Here is a 19289-nt window from a genome sequence, read left to right as displayed (position 1 = left end):
GAAGACACTCATTCTGAGGCTGGTCTGACACTCTGGCCTGCAGCACCTTTAGCCAGGTTAATTGCTTTTTCTCCTTTGATGTAGTCCATGAGGAAGTTCTCATAGTATTTTCTGTCTTCTCACATAGCATATGTGTGTGTGTGTGTGTGTGTGTGTGTGTGTGTATTTTTCTTGTTATACTACAGTGAAGAATGTATTCCATGAGCTCCATTTATGTGAAAAACTCCTAGCTTTAACATTCACTCAGTAATTAATTCTGTATCATCTTCTTTAAACATAGTTTTCTTCATCACACTTATTATTATATATTTTCTTTCTATCTCGTTCTCTACAAACTATGACATGGATAAGAAATTCACAATGCATGAAGCATTATCCCAACATCTATAAAAGGGCTAGCTTCAGTATTCATGGAGTGAGTTAGCAAGTCAGCCATATTTTCTTATGCCCTGTGTAGCAAAACAATGGCTACAACAATACTTGCTATGCAGTAGTGGAACTCTAGTATCAACTTGCGCTTCATTGCTGAGTAGTATCTGGTCAAGAGATGACCTCATTCAACACAATACTGATCTTTCAGAGGAGAGAAGTGAGCTGAAACTTAAATGATGACAATTGACTTCTTAAATTTGCATCCCAGGGAGTTACAGAGAAAAATTCTAATTATCAGCCTGCAAGTTTGCAAGTGCTCAATTGTTTTATTTATGCACAGTTTTTTTAATGCCATCAATTCATCGTTTGGTTCTTTTTTAAATGACTTCTATTATCTCATTTCTTTAGGGAAAATAGAAAATCAAATTTGTATGAAATGGCAAGAGAACTCCATTGTTAGCTTCACTTAGTACCACAATTGGGAAGATTTCTATTCTTGAATAAGACATTTTAAAAATCATTATGGTGTCCTTCTTAAGATGCATAGCTGGAAGTGAAATTAAACTGGCAAGTGGACAGCCACAGACGGAATCCCCCCATCATTATCTGGAAGATGAATAAGGATTATTTGTTATGTTTGACAGATTATAAGGAGACTTTCGATTCAGCTTCTGTAAGTCCAGCTGGAGAGAGTGGCATCCCATGGTTTTATTAGAGGACAGCTTTTTGAATATTTGTGACAAACGAATCTTTTATTTGCCTTGAAAATTATGATTCAATTTGATGAAAAATAAAATGATGGGTAATGTTTACTCACTACTGTCATCTCAGAGCTGAGCTGTGGGCAACTGCTCTCACGCCCATGGTTAGTCAGGACCAGCAGAGAGAGGCTCCGTGTGGCTCCTGGCAGCTTAGGGTGCTGTGACTTGGTAGTCCGGCTCACGGAATAGATTTGCTTTTCATGTTCTATATGGAATTCTGTATTTGAGACTCGCCTGGATAATTGCTGAATATTTCAGTGCTTTTATGATCTTTATACTTCCAGTGCAGAGCAAGCAGCGTAGGAGTGGCTTCACACACACAGCATGGAAATTGCTTCCCAGATAGCTCTGTGAATTGGGAACCTAACTCATTTGCAAAGGGCGGACTTTGTGATGGCTTTGGTAAAGATATCCACATCAGGCCACCCCGTGATCTTTTCACGACAAAATATAGTCTTTATTATTTTTGCATATTATCATTTTTTTGTTATAAGTATGAAGTAATATGTGAAGCATGTGTCCGTGAGTATTCAGTATTGAAAGAAGATAGTAGAATGTTACTTGATGCTGTCCAGACATCTCTACAATGAATTTTTGCTTCTGCAATTTTTTTTTCACCTATAGAAAGGAAGAAAGATATATCTACTCAAGATGAGATTTCTTTCTTAAAGTGTGCTTAGCTATTGCTATTTGTTGGGTAAAGACAGAGATATAAGGGCAGAGGAGACACAGAGGGGAAGAGAGTGAGAGATGCTGCAACACTGTTTCATCACTTGTGAAACTTTCCCCTGCAGGTGGGGATCAGGGTATTGAACTCTGGTCCTTGAACACGGGAATGTGTGTGGTCAACCAGATGTGGCATCACTTGGAGCTCACCCCCTCCACACACAGGATCCAATTTCTCAAGTCACAGATCTTTCTTGTTTGAACATGATTAAAGGTTTTAGTCACAAATGCAGATACACTAAATCAAGCGGTTATTACCAGAAACAATCACAAAATTGCCTTGGCATGAAAAAAAAAAAAGGTACTTACTTCCTGTTTACCTAGTTGAGTGTATTGTTTCATCAGGGATTGTCACAGCTGGGTGTCTCTCTACTTCAGTGTGTGTTTCCAGCTGAATTCAGCTAGAAATACCTGGCACAGTTTAAATTCATTATGCCTGAAATGAGAGTTGCTAATCTGGAGTATTATTTCTAGTGAAAGCCACAAAAACACAAGATGAAAACATCAAATGACCCTGTGGCTGATACTCTTAGGTAACTACACTGCCACTCACACTAATACTATTTTGCTCCAGGTGGGGCCAGGCAGTGGGCAGTGGTGCACCCAGTTAAGCACAATAATACAAAGTGCAAGGACCCATTCAAGGATTGGGGTTCAAGCCCAAGGTTCCATACCTGCAGGGGGTGAAGCTTTACAAGCAGTGAAGCAGGTCTGCAGGTGTCTCTCTTTCTCCCTCCTTCTCTGTCTACCCCTCTCCTCTCTATTTCTCTCTGTCTTATCCAATAAAAATGAAAAATGGCCTCCAGGAGCAGTGAATTCATAGTGCTGGCACCAAGCCCCAGTGATAACCCTGGAGGATATATATATATATATATTCCAAAAATATATAATATATTTTTATATTTGATATATATATATATATATATGTATATCTACATATATATCCAAAAGGTCATAGTGGATTGTCGCAGCATATAAGGACATGGTTACACACTCCGACTCTAGAAGAGGCAACAGTAAAATGTGTGCTTGTATTTTATCGCCACTATTATTGTTTTACTACAGAAATAATGATTTACAAGGCAATTGCCACGTGAGTATAATTTATTATCTCCCCGTGATAGGTGTCTGCATATCAAGCTCACGATTGCTAGTGAGCTAGCATTTACATATTATTTCAACAGATGAGGACACAACACGGAGAACTGTGGTCTGATTAAGTAGTTCTATATTATTTACAGCTACAAATGATAGATTAGCAGGCAAGATTCCATAAGGATTTGCATCTAAAGTTAGGAAAATGATAAACTGAAGATGTCGGGAAGAGTTTTATCCATAACGAAATGGGTGAATTAAGTTGGGTTTCCCAGGCTCAGGAAGGGCTAGCTGATTAATCAGAAAGAGATTAAAGTATTATTTCATCCTGTGCTGTGCTGGGGAAGGAACCCAGGGCCTGGTGTTTTAAGGGATATGTTTTCTTCCTGCTGAGCCCAGCCCAGCCCCTTAAGTGCAATTTTGGCCTTCAATAGTTTCAACATTCAACAGGTTTGTCGGGTCCATAAGCATGTCATATGCTGAGACAGAGCTGCACTTACTGTCTCTTTGGACAGATCATGAAAACCATCACCACTCTACTTATAAACAGCAGTAAGGAAAACATAGTGATGTGAAGACACAAACTTTGATGGAATAATTCTAGTACAGTTTAAATGGTCCAGATGCATTTCATTAGATTATAGAGGACGTGAAAGTGAAGAAAGAATAGGCTATAGGTATCTGAACATCATTCATTATCTTAAATTTAAAATAACTGACCTTTATCAGAATAAAAAATGCACCACATCAACACAAAGGGGGATTCACATGGGAAATTCTTAAACAGTACAAAACTGTTTTCATTTGTAAACTTAAATGTCTTAACAATGAAGTGCAGAGAAACTGTCAGATAGATGACCTGGAAGGTAATATTTCTTTAGGGAAAATTCTATCAGCTACTAAGTGTCCTTGAATACTGATTCTTAAGGCTTTACCCTGAGCAATGATCAGGAGACTCTATTTTTGACTTTTAATGTCAAAATAAGACTAGTTTTTCTATGGTATGGTTCCACTGCCCATTTTATTACTTGAGTTAAAATAGGTATATAGATTGTCAGCTGCAATATAAAATAGGCTAGTCATACTTTAAGGAAGACATTAATAATTTATTTATTGAAATGTATTATGCACCACATATAATCCTAAAATGTATATTTTATAATATTTGTTACTGAGATTATTTTAAATAAAAGATTTTTCAGTTTTATCTGCCACAATAGAGCATTCAAATATATTTGTTCTAGCAAGTGATATAACTTACACTAAGAATAACTGTTAATCTTATTATCTTAGATATACTTTTATATATTAGCTAGGGACAATATTTGATAAGTAAAATCATATATTTAGAGAGGTTACTTAAAATGTCTATGGAGAGATAGTATATACATAACAAAAATAAGCAGATTTTAAAATATATCTTTTCCTGCTAGACTATGAGTGGTTATTGATTCTTTTCAGCTAGATTTCAATGTAATATTAGAACAACATCAGTGTTTTTACTTTTTAAATTTTATTTGTAAAATGGAAATATACACAAAATTATAAGAGAGGTACATTTCCACCTAATGCCCACCCCCAGAACTCCGTATCCCATCCCCTCCCCTGATAGCTTTCCTATTCTTTATCCCTCTGGGAATATGGGCCCAGGTTAATTGTGGAGTGCAGAAGGTAGAAGGTGTGGCTTCTGTCATTGCTTCCCCGCTGATTATTTGTGTTCGCAGGTCAATCCATACTAAGACTCTCTTTTTTTCCCCTAGTAGGGAAGGGATATGGGGAGGTGGGGCTCCATAATTTTGATTTAGATTATGAGGTAAAAAATTAAATAATGTGTATGAATGAAAAATATACATTTTATTGTTTCTTATGTTATTTTTCCCTTTAAAGTCAATACTCAGATCTCTAGCTCTTCAAATTTGTGGGTATTGTCAAATATTTAATTATCAATTTAATTCTTTTTAAAATTTTTTATATTTATTTACTTTCCCTTGTTTTTATTGTTGTTGTTGTTGTTATTGTTGTAGTTATTGATGTGGTCACTGTTAGACAGGACAGAGAGAAATGGAGAGAGGAGGGGAAGACAGAGAGGGGGAGAGAAAGACAGACACCTGCAGACCTGCTTCACTGCCTGTGAAGCGACTCCCCTGCATCTGGGGAGCCAGGGGCTCCAACTGGGATCCTTCTGCTGGTCTTTACACTTTGCGCCACGTGTGCTTAACACACTGCGCTACCACCTGACTCCCATCAATTTAATTTTTACTGGTAAATAATTTGACTACAAATCTCTAATTTGTTTGAGTCTTCTGTACATCTTATTTTAGTCTTTAGTCCTTTGTAGGACCAAAAATGTTGCCAAAATTCTTCAAAACTTTAATTTTTAAATACAGAATCTATAAAATACCTAAATCAAATAGAATCATATGCAGATGCATAGACTGGAGAAATGAGAGTCTTATAAATAATTTCAAAATGTGTATGAGGAATAAAAAGACACAAGATCCTGAATTCCTAATCAGTTTGATTTAACTATCTAATTTTACAATAATTTTTTTTGTGAAAAAGAGAATATATAAGAGCGTCATTCCATTCTTGATTGGTGTAATACATTACTGCTGTTCCTTTATTCATTTTATCAGCTAAGTAATTGTGTTTATTTTATGGTGATCTCTATTCCAGTCAATAACAATTACTGTTTCCGGTGAATCTAGCAATAAATCCATGTGAGAGTTATGGTACCCAAGTTCATTTCCAGCTCCAACCACACTGAAAAAAGCAACAGTTCTGTGGTCTCTCTCTCTCTCTCTTCCTCTCTCTCTTTCTCTTTCTCTCTTTTCTTATGTCTGTCTTCCACTCCATCTCTCTCTGTGTCTCTATCTTAACAGCAAGCAAACGAACAAAAACTATCTCCCACTTGCCTCTTAATTTCTTTAATTTCTGTCTCAGTCTAACAAATAACTAAGTAAAATATTTAATAAAAATATATTACAGATGAAAATAATAAAGATAAAGAAGGAAGATGCCCAAACTGAATTATCCAAATCTTTTGAAGAAAGCTAAGCCAAGTCACCGTGCTCACAGAGTGTCCCCGGTAAGCTGTGTGGTCTGCTTCAGTGCACAGCGGACTTATTGTTAAGGTCCACATATGGGATTTATCGTGATGCCATACATACTGTGACTTGACCTTTAAAAAATACTGTACACTCACAGTTTCCTTTACCAAATGAAAGCAAAATAAAAGAAAAAAATACTGAATCACTGAAGGACTCCATTGCTTTATGTAAATCTTTAAGAAGCAGCCATTATTTCCAGTTGTAGCTCTCCGTGCTATTACTTGGAATGTGACTGACGGACACTAACTCACTTATAAACTGCAGGATACTCCCACCTTAGGATGATCTATTAGGTTGAAGGACAAAGTACAAATAAGGGTTGACTCTTCATTGTCTAGAGAGCAGACCATTGTTCATACACGTTCACTAATGACCTGACTCTTGTCAACTACTTCTATTTATCACAGGTGCTGTGTTTATTCCAGGGAGCCTATTTTTCTACTACATTCCTTGAATAAATGTTGGACTAGATTTTTTTTTTTAAGTGCCATTAGCAAGGAAAACTCTGTTCCGTAAAGTTTCAGCATGTTTTGCAAGGAAGTCCAGTAGACGCTTTGAGTCCCTCTGCAGCTGGTGTCAAACAGTGCTTGATGCTGAGGAGTGAGTCCATTGCTGAACGGACTCTTTGCAGTGCACGCGCCTTCTACCCTCACAATGGCTTCCAGGACTTTGGGTCCAGCCAACACTGTCATCTTTATTCTCCAACAAACAGGCAGAAGAGAACAGGCAGAATAAATGGAATTCTTTGGCCTTTTCATAGCACTTAAATCATTGTAGCACTGATCTCTTGAGGGCTGGATGCCTGAATGCCAGGGCACAAGACACCCTGGAAACCAAATTTTCCATTTCATTGCTGCTTAAATAAGCCTGGGCCACTCCAAGCCTCGCTAATACCAACCCAACAGGAAAACAATAACAAGGTGGAAATGCCCGTGAAGCTGAAATTTATTGAGACAAAATTATTTCTCACCCCAGCAGGTTGGTCACATGTGACATTTTGCGAAACCAGCCAAAGTGGAAGGATAACCAGTTCCTGGAGGAAGCTTTGACGTCAGCTTGTTGGAAAAATCCGGGGCTCGCTGACACTTCTGGAAAGTACTGAGAGTGTGAATTAGAATTACAGGTCTTAAGATGTGTCTTTGTGATGATCTTCTCATTCTCCAGAAACACATTTCCTAGTCAAGCTAGGAAAGAAGGCTCTGTGGGGAGAAGGCTCAAGCTTCTCCCCACAGAAGCAGAAAGTGGCTTCAGGCAGGCAGATGAGAGGCCACAACAGGCTTTATGAAGCGTCCAGAATTTTTGCCATACGTTTGCTTTTACTCTGGCTGAGCAAAACAATCTGCATGGGAAGAAAAAAAAAAAAGTCTGGAAAAAAAATTAAACAACTAAAGGCACCTTTGCCCATATCATGTGGGACTTTGACAAGCTCGGAGGTTTCTGAGGGTAATCCACTCTGAATGGGATCAGGTCAGTCATTTACTTTGTATGCACAGACTATTAAAAATACTCTACCCCAGTAAAGGCGTTCTCCTGAGGGGAAGCGTTTGAGGACTAAAGGTGAAACACTTCTCAAGATCAACTTATCAGAAGAGCTGCTCTTTGTATTCTGAAATGTCCTTGTTGCAAAAGCTGTATCTGCTGATTCTATTTACACATAATATCCGTAGACACACTCCGTAGCCTGCATATAGCCGATTCTATTTACACATAATATCCGTAGACACACTCCGTAGCCTGCATATAGCCTTTGACTTGGGGATGGACAACATCACACAAAGTCAGATCAGAAGCTCTGGCTAGGTTTCCATATTTCTCTTTTTAATTTTGTTATATTTTATTTATTTGTTCATTTATTGGATAGAAACAAAAAAAGAAAGTGAAATGGAAGGAGGAGACAGAGAGGGAGAAAGAAAGAGACACCTGCAGCCCTGCTTCACCACTTGTGAAGCTTTCTCCCTACAGATGGGGACCAGGGGCTTGAACCTGGGTCCTTGAGCACTGTAACATGTGCCCTCAACTGAGTGTGCCATTACCTAGTCCCTTGTCATCATTTTTCCCTATGTGCTCGTTCTATTAAAGGAATCCTATTTACTTTTTTCCAGGAATAACTATAGGATATTTTCAAGTCTTATTTACAATGAATGCCAAGCTACAAAGTCCTAGTTATTCTTTAAGTAATTTTAAACGTAAGGTGGATGTTGTCTCACCCATTTTTATATAACTTCTGTAGGTTTAAAACTTAATTTTTTATGAATTCCATCAATTAGATTGTACTTACAGATTTACATAGAATTCCTCAATGCTTGTCTCCTAAAATTTATAAATATATACTTTGCATATATCAACAATTTACCCACACACATGATTATGAGTTAAATATTTCTGGGAAGATGAACAGGATAATTTCTGAATTCACTCCTGCACAGGTTAAGAGATTCCTAGCACACACTCTCCATTCATAGACTTGAAATCTAGATTCTCTTTCTTTGGATTAGTAGATTAACACTTTAGAAATACTGATTCTAGAATATTTTCTAATAGTGTAGACGACTCACTTCAATGAAACAACTCATGTTTGAAGAGAAAACAACTTAGAACAAAATTTCTAAGAGTAATAAAAATTAGACATGACTTAGCACTTACTAATACACCAGGGACTGCACAAAACATGTCACGTATTTTTAATCTACAAACTGAGAAACTGGTTCTATTTGTATTAGATATAGGAGGAAAATCAAGACAGCTCCTTCATTCATATGCTACCATGATGCCAACCTGACTTCCCTGGCCAGACAATCCCACCCATGTGTCCTGGAGCCCTGCTTCCCCAGAGCCCTGCCCCACTAGGGAAAGAGAGAGACAGGCTGGGAGTGTGGATCCACCTGTCAACGCCCATGTTCAGCGGGGAAGCAATGACAGAAGCCAGACCTTCCACCTTCTGCATCCCACAGTGACCCTGGGTCCATGCTCCCAGAGGGATAAAGAATAGGAAAGCTATCAGGAGAGGGCATGGGATACGGAGTTCTTCTGGTGGGAATTGTGTGGAGTTGTGCCTATGTTTTATCCTACGTTTTTTCTCAGTGTTTCCTTTTTATCAATAAATTTTTTTTAAAGAAATTTAACTAAATTAAATGTATGAATTTATTTCTAAGAAAAAAAAAAGCACCCTTTGTTGTAGACTAAAAGTTGACCTTCAGTATATACAACCTCATTCTCACAGCTACCAAAAAAACCCTCCACAGTGTAGGTCAGTGTTTGTGGGGCAGTAGAACCATATGGCATAGAGAGGAGAGAAAACAAATATCTATTTATTTGATCCTACAGCAAAGACGGTACTCACAGGCTTTCCCTTCCACCATGAAACATTGTCTTCGCTATCAAGCAGGTGAAGAAACTGCATACCAAGTTCACGTGGCTTCTCACTGATGGCAAGGCCATCACCATCGTGCTTATTATTCCAGGACTCTGGGTGTGTAGATATCGTTCTGTGATTTCGTGAAGTCACGATGCATGAAAAGCAGTGTCGTGCATGTGTATTGTTTTCCTGCTTTCATACTAAAATGCTGTTTAGAATAATTTCACTCCAAAAATAATTTATAATAAATGATTTGCTTGCATGTGCAGTTCTGGATATCCTATCTTTGCTTTGTTTAGTGAAGAGGTAAGAAAATCTAAGAAAATGAAATGCTGCTTTCTCAACCGGAAGACGTTCTCTAAGAGCAAGTCGCTGATTTTTAAAAGAGCGCTCCGTGTCTTCTCTATCACAAGCGTCGCTCTCCCAAAGCTTACAAGGTCAGATCAGAATATGCATAGTTCTACATTTGCAGCAAACTGTTATGAGAGATGAAAGCTTCAAATAAAAGTTCGTATTATATCAACTGAAATGTAAAATAATTGAAGTATCTCCCAGGCATCCTGCTATTTATTTGTCTCTTCTCTCTGCTCGTCTACTTTGAAAGTCATGTGGACTGACGACCAAGTTTGTCCTGCCAAAAAGCTTGTCAATATAGAAATGCTTTTCTTTGTAAACACTCAATCTTTGGGCTTCATTTATAATCAAAGGAAGTACCATAGCCTGTCAAATCAAACTTAAAAGGCTATCTTTGACAATATATTATCTGATGGTAATCCATCTGATGGTAAAATGGCACAATAAGTGGATACAGAGTCAGAGAGAATAGAGCTTGTTGAATTAGGGGATAAGGAACACTATTTGATGAATGTGAATTTAAATAATAATAATAAGCCAAAACAATACTGGTGACTTATATGTCACATGCATGATTATTGGAGATGTGATTTTTTTTTATCATAGGACTTCAATGAATGCCTAGACACTCCCAGCTTCTATATTTCTGTAACTGTCATTTTATAAGTTCTAGATAAAAAGTTAGACATCTGACTGAGCAATCTGACTCAACTTCCTAAGAAGGACACCACCCCCACTGATATCTTCTTACTGATGGCAAATAAGGAAAGTGATAGCTCACCCTGTTCTCTTTCCTCTTTATCTACATGTAAGAAAGACAGAGATCATTTATGATTTTACAGAAACAGCCCACGACATCCTGTTTGAAGGATGCTGCCACGTCATCTAAACTATCCAAGCAGATGCCTTAAAATGTACTGATTATTTCCTTGCTTAATCCTTTACAGCTCCCTTCTGTCTTCACTCTGGTGGAACACACAAAAACATAGTCTTTCATTGTAACATGGATAATGAGCCCTATTCTCAAATGGAAAGTTTTTTTTTTTTTATTACATTACAGTCAGAAAATTTCTGAAAAGCTTCCACACAACAAAGGGTACCACCACCTAGATAGAAAAATGCCCTACAGTGTTGGAGAAGATCTTTAGACCACATTCTCAAGTAGGTGTTAACCTAAGGAAACGCCTATCAGAAGAGACCGCTTTATGCTTACGTTCATAGCAGCGCAATTTGTAGTTGCCAACTTTTGCAATCAAATGATATGTTCAAGCATATATGAGTAGCTGAAAATACCATTTTTTTACATGGTGGAATACTACTTTGTTGTAACAAAGGATGATAATTAGGGACATGGAGGGTGAACACAAAAGAAATGTGTACAGGGCGTGCTATATTGCATCAAAGCAAAGGGCCCTGGGTAAGAAGGGCTAGGGAAGGTCAGAAGAGAAATCTGGGGTCCTACAAATGAGACTGTAGCCCTTGTCAGTGGTGAGTGGCTGCCTTGTAGGCCATTAACACACTCAGTAAAAACGATTCATTTTCTTGCATATGAATGTGTCTGGCCATACTTTTAACTTGATGACATCTGCAGAACCCCTGTATCAGCTTGTGCATATGAAGATCTGACAGGAGACTTATCATTACACGAATCATCAAACAAAAGATCAGTAACTTCCTTGTATGATAGGGCAAGCTCAGATTCAGCCCATGAAGTCACTGGGTCTCGCCCTGCCACGGCAATCAAAACTTTTTTCATAGCCATATTAAGTGTTACTGTTTGAGTTTATATTTTTTATGGTTTGCAAATGATGTTATACATATCAAAATATCCCCTGGCAGGAACAAAGGACAGAAAAAAAAAAAGAAAACACTACAGCAATACAAAACAGTATATGAAGTTTCTATCAACTAAGCTAGAGAATCTGGATGAGATGGAGAAGTTCCTAGAAGGATATATCATTCCGACTGAGCCAAGAAGAACTAGAAACCATGAAATTGAAACAGTCATGGAAAACCTTCCTGACAAACAGCACCGACCTAGTTTCACAAATGATTCTAGAAAGCCGTTAAGGAAGAGCGAATATTAAACTTCTTAAGCCCTTCCAAAGTATTAAAGGCATAGTAATACTCCCTACCACTATTTATGAAGGCAGTGTCATCCTGACACCAAAAGTAGAGAGAGATAAGGCAAAAAAAAAAAAAAATAAGGAAATTAGAGACCTAAATCTCTAACGAACATAGATCTAACTCATTGAACAAAAATTTCTAGCCAACCAGATACAACAGTGCATAGAAAGAGTGTACATCAGGACTATGTCGATTCACCCCAGGGATGAAAGTCTGATTCAATACTCAAAAATCAGTAATGGGATCCACTACATCATAAAAGAAAAAGCAAAAACCATGTGACTGTTTGAATAAATGCAGAGGGAGCCTCTGACAAAATCCAGCATCCATTCACAATCAAAACACTGCGAAGACGGGAATAAGTGGACAAAGCTCCTAGTATATTTTGGGTATTCATTTTGAATTTACGTGAGTGGTAAATAAATGTTGGGACAGGGGCCAGCTATAGTGCACCTGGTTAAGCTCACATACAACCAAGAACAGGGAGCCAGGTTCAAGTCCCTGCTCCCCACCTACGCGGGGCGGGGGGGGGGGATGCTTCAGCAGTGGTGAAGCAGGTTTGCAGGTGCATATCTTCCCCTCTTCCTCTCTAGCTCCCCCTCCTCTCAGTTTCTCTCTGTCTTAATAAAAGAAAAAATAGAAAGAAGACAAAGGAAAAAATGACCACCAGGATCAGTGAATTCATAGTGCAGGCACTGAGCTCCAAGATAAGCCTGGAGGCAAAAAAGAAAGAAAAGGAAAAAAAAAAAGGTTCTATTTAGCCACTAGCAATATCTAATCATATTAATGAAACCTCTAGTAATTCTGAGGATTGCCTCAATAATGTTAGGAAAATAACATTTGGAAAGGAATAAGCATAAAATAGAAACACCAGTGAAATATTTTTTATAGAAGTGAAATAATTCCACCTAGATTTGTAATAGTTTCAAGATCAGCAGTTAGACTAGTAATCATAAATAAATTTAAACCTTTCTGGGAAAGACACATGATCATGATTAAAAAGCTAGTGAACTTAAAACTAATAAGAAATAGATAGATTAAAAATGTGTGATGAATATTTCTGAAACAATAGAACACTTTTTGAATTAATCATTCCGTACAGACTGCGTAATTTACAATCACTTATTTCTCAAAGGTTAACTTTACCTAGATGACTACAGTTAAGTAATACGATTATTTTAATGACACCTACATTTCCTAGAACCAAGTTTTATTAATTTTTGACATGGGTACTTTAACAAACAAAGTGGGCCTCAGGAAATATTAAATAACCCATCTTTATTGTCCAGTTTAAACAATGTAGCACCTTATCTTATATTCTAAACAATATTAAGCCTACGTCAGTTCTATCTGGAGTCAGTTTTATTTGTGATCATTTCCCTATATAAGCATCCATATTGGTTGTGAAGTTCAGTATTGTTGGTTAATGGGTAACAATGAATGTCCATGTAGCCTACTGAGCTCTATTTCCAGTTGAACAGTTTCAGACAGCAGTGAGAGCAGTGAGAAGTCTCTGACATAACCTTATGTAGAAGAAAATGTTTTCTTTTTGATCATTTTCACTGAGGCATTAGTGGATCCTGAAGAAAGGGTCAATGGTGTGCAGTGTGTATGTGTACCTTAACTTAGCTCCTCCTGGCAATTACCTCCTATACTTTCACCCACACCCTAGGTCTTGTGTCGTCAAGTTCCAGGACGCCAGGGTTCTCTTCAGCCTCTCTCTCTCTCTCTCTTTTTCCATCTCCTTACCTAGAGCCATTTTCTTTGATGTGATACAAATGACATTAAAACTGCCCATATCACTAACCACTTCCCTACATAAAAACAGATTAAAAAAATCCTAGTAAAGTCCCAGTCAATATGTAGTTATTTCAGAGAAGCAGCTGAAAAAATACCTTACACAGTTATCTTCTGACGGGCAGCAAACTATACTGAGTAGATATGGTAGACAAGCTTTGATGCTGGAAGAATGAAGCTAAAGTAGACTGTCACAAAGTGGGGTGGGGGGAGAATGAATTTCCAAGAGTGAACACACAGCCATTTCTCATACTCTAATGTTACCATTAAAGAACAAGCTCACCCGTGTGTCCTGGAGCCTCCCCTCCCCAGAGCCCTGCCCCACTAGGGACAGACAGAGACAGGCCTGGGGTGTGGATCCACCTGCCAACACCCACGTCCAGTGGAGAAGCAATGACAGAAGCCAGAGCTCCCACCTTCTGCTCCCCATAAAGAATTTGGGTCCAGACTCCCAGAGGGATAAAGAACAGGGAAGCGTCGGATGGAGGGGATGGGGCAGGGAACTCTAGTGATGAGAACTGTGTGGAATTGTACCCCTTTATTTGACAATCTTGTTGACCATTATTAAATCACTAATAAAAACAAAATCTCAGGGCCGGGCCCTGGTGCACTTGGTTGGGCTCACATGTTACAATGACCAAAGACCTGGGTTCGAGCCCCTGGTCCCCACCTAAAGAGGAAAGCTTTCTAAGTGGTGAAGCAAGGCTGCAAGTGTCTGTTTTTCTCTCCATCTCCTCCTTCCTCTCAATTTCTGGCTGCCTCTAGCAAATAAATAAAGACAAAAAAAAAAAATCTCAAAGAAGTACCAAATTTGTGTTAGCATAAAAACATGTCATTTGTAAACAAAAGACAGTGTTTGCAAAAACAATATTGGCAGCCTGACTTCCAACTTATTTACACAACATCAGCAGACACCCACTGAAGACTCTTTGAAGCTAGACAATCCAGGCAAAAGACCTTGTGTAGGGATAAATGAAAAAGGTCCAGTGTTACAAAGACAATGTCTAAATTCATTGTGAATATTTCCTAATGTCATAAAAACAGAAAAATATGCCAGTTCTTTCATCTCTAATCGTTTAATTGCAGAGTAAATGATGTTGTTCTGTTTTCAGCATTTAATTTTTAAATTAGCTCTTGGCTGCAGTGTCCTTGATTACAGAACTTAATTAGCTGTGCCTGTTAGAATTACGCTATGTACAGGGCACACCATCACATGGAAAGCTTAATAGAAGCAATCAGAACCCTGGTGAGTTCTGGTGGACTGCTTCTTATGTTTAACAGTTTTGTGATAAGCTGTATTTGGCACAAACGAACTGAAGGAGAAAGTTTTGCTCTTGCATTTCCCACCAGTCCTGGCAGACTCTTTATTTTGTTTTATCTTAATTTCTCTTTTTTAAAGAATATATTTTATTTATTTTCCCTTTTGTTGCCCTTTTTTTTCATTGTTGTTGTAGTTATTATTGTTGTTGTTGTTGATGTTGTTGTTGTTGGACAGAGAGAAATGGAGAGGGGAGGAGAAGACAGAAAGGGAGAGAGAAAGACAGACACCTGCAGACCTGCTTCATCGCCTGTGAAGCGACTCCCCTGCAGGTGGGGAGCCAGGAGCTCGAACCCGATTCCTTACTCTCATCCTTGTGTTTCACTCCATGTGTGCTTAACCTGAGGTGCTACCGCCTGACTCCCGTCTTAATTTCTCGTCTATCTTTAGGAAGAGGGGGGAGAGACTGAGAAACAGTGAGGAGAGAAACCAAAGCAGAGCTCCACTGCTCCTGAATCTTCCCCTTCACTCTTATATGTTGAGCCAGAGCTCACACCTGTGTCCCCAGCTTGATAAACTGTGCATTCTGCCAGGCGAGTTTTGTCCTCAGTGATATATAACTGAGAATATGGCTTGCTGTCACAGCTATAATTACTCCACTATAGGAGGATGGGTCATTCTTTACATTTCTTGTGTGATTTCACCAGTAGAGGACTGAGACAGATTCTTCAATCACTGAATTAAGCTGAAAAGAAATCATGATTTTGGTTTTCTAATCTGATAGATTTTCTAATCTATTAGCTTTTTTTAAGGATTTGTGTACTTACTCAGTAGAGAAAATAAGAATATCACTCCGACATATCTGGAGCCTGAAATACATGTAAGTCTGTTGCCTTAGCTTCTGTGAAATTACTAACTTTATTCCTAAAATCTCTACCTAGAGAAGCTGGGTGGGAGTGTGCATTATAAGGCACAAAGAGTTCAAACCCCAGTCCCCACCTGCAGGGGGGAATCTTTATGAGTGGTGAAGCAAAGCTTCAGGTGTCTCTCTGTCTCTCTCCATTTCTGTCTCCCCCTACCCTCTCAATTTCTGGATGTGTCTATCCAATAAATAAATAAAGATAATTAAAAAATAAAGCATTTCAAAAAAATCTACCTAGAATTATATAAATATGTTTTTGTGTTTCTATAAGATAATAAAGCTTATGATGTTCTTGTATATTCAGATTCTATAAATACCTCTTAATTAGTATAAATATATATATAGTGAGTTTGCGAAGCTAATAACATAGAAAACTTTTCCCTGAAGTTTATGAAAACTAAATCTAGCAAGACATATAAATGCTAATAAATATTACAAAAGAATATTTGAATTGTAAATCTAGGAAGGATTATATAATACCTTTCTTTTGAACACTTCCACTGGGGTGAGAAGAAAGTCCAGTTCTTTCAGACAAAGTTTGTTTATTTATTTATTTTATTTATTTATTTTCTTGGACACAAGAAGAAGGTGGGCTTGGTCCCTCCACAGCCATTTCTCCCAGTTAGCTTTCAGGCTTATTTATTTATTATTATTATTTTCATATAAAATGTAAGGTAGTCAGCTTTTTTTTTACAGGATTATACAACCGTTATATCTACTTTGAGAACAACAGAAACAGTGGTCGGTCACATCAACTCAGGCTGCAGAATGCCTGCAGGGCTGATCAGGTGAGCCCTGTGATCAGCCAGAACTCGGCTTACGTTCCCACTAGGTCAGTTTCTAATTAACATTATTTTTTTTATTGGGAGGCTAATGGCTTAGAGCACAGTTGTTGGCACATGGGTACAATTTCCCATATCACCATAATAGGGGTCTGCAAAACACTGCCACTCCAGCTTGATCGACCCAGAACTTAAGTAGCCTCCTCCACCCCATCCTTTCTCCAGAGCCCCTTCCTTTGTTCCAGTGTATCAAACCTAGACTCAATTTCACTTTGTATCTCCCTTGTCCTTAATGTTTCTTAAGTTCTGTCCTTGAGTGAGATCATTTCATATTCTTCTTTCTCTTTCTGGCTGATTTCACTTAGTAGGATTTCTTCAAGCTCCATCCAAGATGTGGTGAAGAAGATGAATTCCCCATTTTTAATAGCTGAGGGGTAGTATTCCATTGTGTATCTAGACCACAACTTTCTCAGACACTCATCTGTTGTTGGACACCTGGGTTGCTTCCAGGTTTGGGCTATTACCAACTGTGAACATAGGTAAACACATATCTCTTTGAAGGACTGTGTTTGATTCCTAAAGGAATTCTAGGAGAGGAATTGCCAGGTCATAGGGTAGGTCCCTTTTTTACCCTCTGAGAGTTCTCCACTAATTCAGATACTCTAAAACATTGGCAGTGGCCTCACAAAGTAGCCCACCTGGGTAGTGCGCTGCTATGCCACGTTTCTCCCCCACCACAGTGAAGAACCTTCTGTATTGTTTGTTGCCTCTCTAGGCCTCTGCCTCTCTGTCACAGTCTAAACAAACAAATAAATAAATAACTGCACAGGCAACAGTAATTGTTATTACCCAGGAAACATGTTTTCATAAAGAAAAGACAGGATCACGAAAAGTAGAATTTGAGACCATGTCATCTAATAGTTCTGCTAGGAGGTAAGAAACTTCAATATTGCTTACCTACATTTAGACATGGCATGCATATAACCATGGTCAGTGTCCAGGGAGGGAGGCTGGAAGAAGCAGCTTACACAGAATGCAGAAGAGACTGGAAGGAAATGGTTCTTGGCCAAATGTCTTATTACCAAGGAAGAAAAGTGTTAAACAATAATCTCCAGGCCAGGTGGCGCACACCTGACTGAGCTCCTATGTTACAGTGCTGAAGGACCCAGGTTCAAGGCCACTGCCCCCACCTGCTGGGAGAAAGCTTCACAAGCAGTGAAGCAATGTAGCAGGTCTCTCTCTAACTCTCTCTCTCTGTGTGTTTCTCTCTCTCTCTCTCTGTCTCTCTCTCTCTGTCTCTCCCTCTCCCTCTCTCTTTCTACCCTCCCTTTCTTTCTCAATTTCCCTTTGTCTCTATTCAATAAGTAAATAAAATTTTAAAAAGAAAGACTATGATATCACAAATCTATTTTAAAAAAACAATAGTCCAATGTGCCTCCAGATCAATTTTATCAAATCACAAAAGCTTCTATTACTTATTTTAAAGAAGCAGAGACTTATACTGTAATTAGAAAAAATTGTATATATTGAGAGATTGTTTTGATATATATTTATTGGCTATCAATAGCCCCTACAAGGATTTATGCACAAAGAAGGGGAATCTTTTTTATCTGTTTTGCTCTTAGAATAAAATGAGTGTCTTAGACACTCATTTAAATGTTTACAACTGACTTAATGAAGTGTAGAAAGCATTCGGAGAGATGTGATTACATAAAATAAAATAAAAAAAGATGACTTCCTGGTAAAAATGCAATGGCAGAATCTAAATCAAGATTTCTGTGTAAGGAGAAACGGCCCTGCATTTATAAACCAAAGCTACACTAGCTGAAAAAATGCAAACTTCCAGATGAGGAATTAAGAAAAAACCTATAGCAGGGCTTATGGACAATATGCAGGAATAATGTGATTCGGTCGTCTGGGTCTATAGAAGGTGATTAGTGCAAATGACACTGTCTTGATATATTTACAAAAATTATGGGGCAATTATGATATTGTTATAAGATGAAGCTAACTTTTTTGATAAAGTAACATCATAAACTTGATTATGATGTTTTATGGTTTTTCTTATTCAAAGTGTTTTTAAATTTGTATTACTTGTATTCTTTTTGTATCACATGTGTTCTTCTTTTTTAATATTTATTTATTATAGAATAAAGACAGCGAGAAATTGAGATGGAAGGAAAAGACAGAGAAGGAAAGAGACAGAGAGACACCTGCAGCCCTGCTTCACCACTTGTGACGCTTTCCCCCTGCAGGTGGGGACCAGGGGCTTAAACCCAGGTCCTTATGCACTGTGTCACTTGTGTTCTTCTTAGTGATGTGTAAGAATTGTTTTTTCATAGATGTGAACATATTCCCAGTTTCTGATTTCAGTTACCTTTGCAATATGATTGCAGAGATTAGAGATAGCCCCAACAAGTTCTAGAAAGTATATTTTTCTGAATTAACAAAAAAAATACAAAAATTCACCATCAACCACTGTGTATATGATATGCTATCATAAAACTTTTATCATAGTGATATTAACTGCACAGCAGAGCGGCACAGCAGAAGCATGCTGGGCCCATAGTGGTATTGACCACTTTAATTAAAATACCTTTACTGGATGCTTCTATGAAAGTCCAGTATTT

Source organism: Erinaceus europaeus, chromosome 18 (genome assembly GCF_950295315.1).
Source record: "Erinaceus europaeus chromosome 18, mEriEur2.1, whole genome shotgun sequence".
NCBI lineage: Eukaryota > Metazoa > Chordata > Mammalia > Eulipotyphla > Erinaceidae > Erinaceus > Erinaceus europaeus.
The sequence above is the reverse complement of the archived record's forward strand: the minus strand, read 5'-3'. Positions refer to the sequence as shown.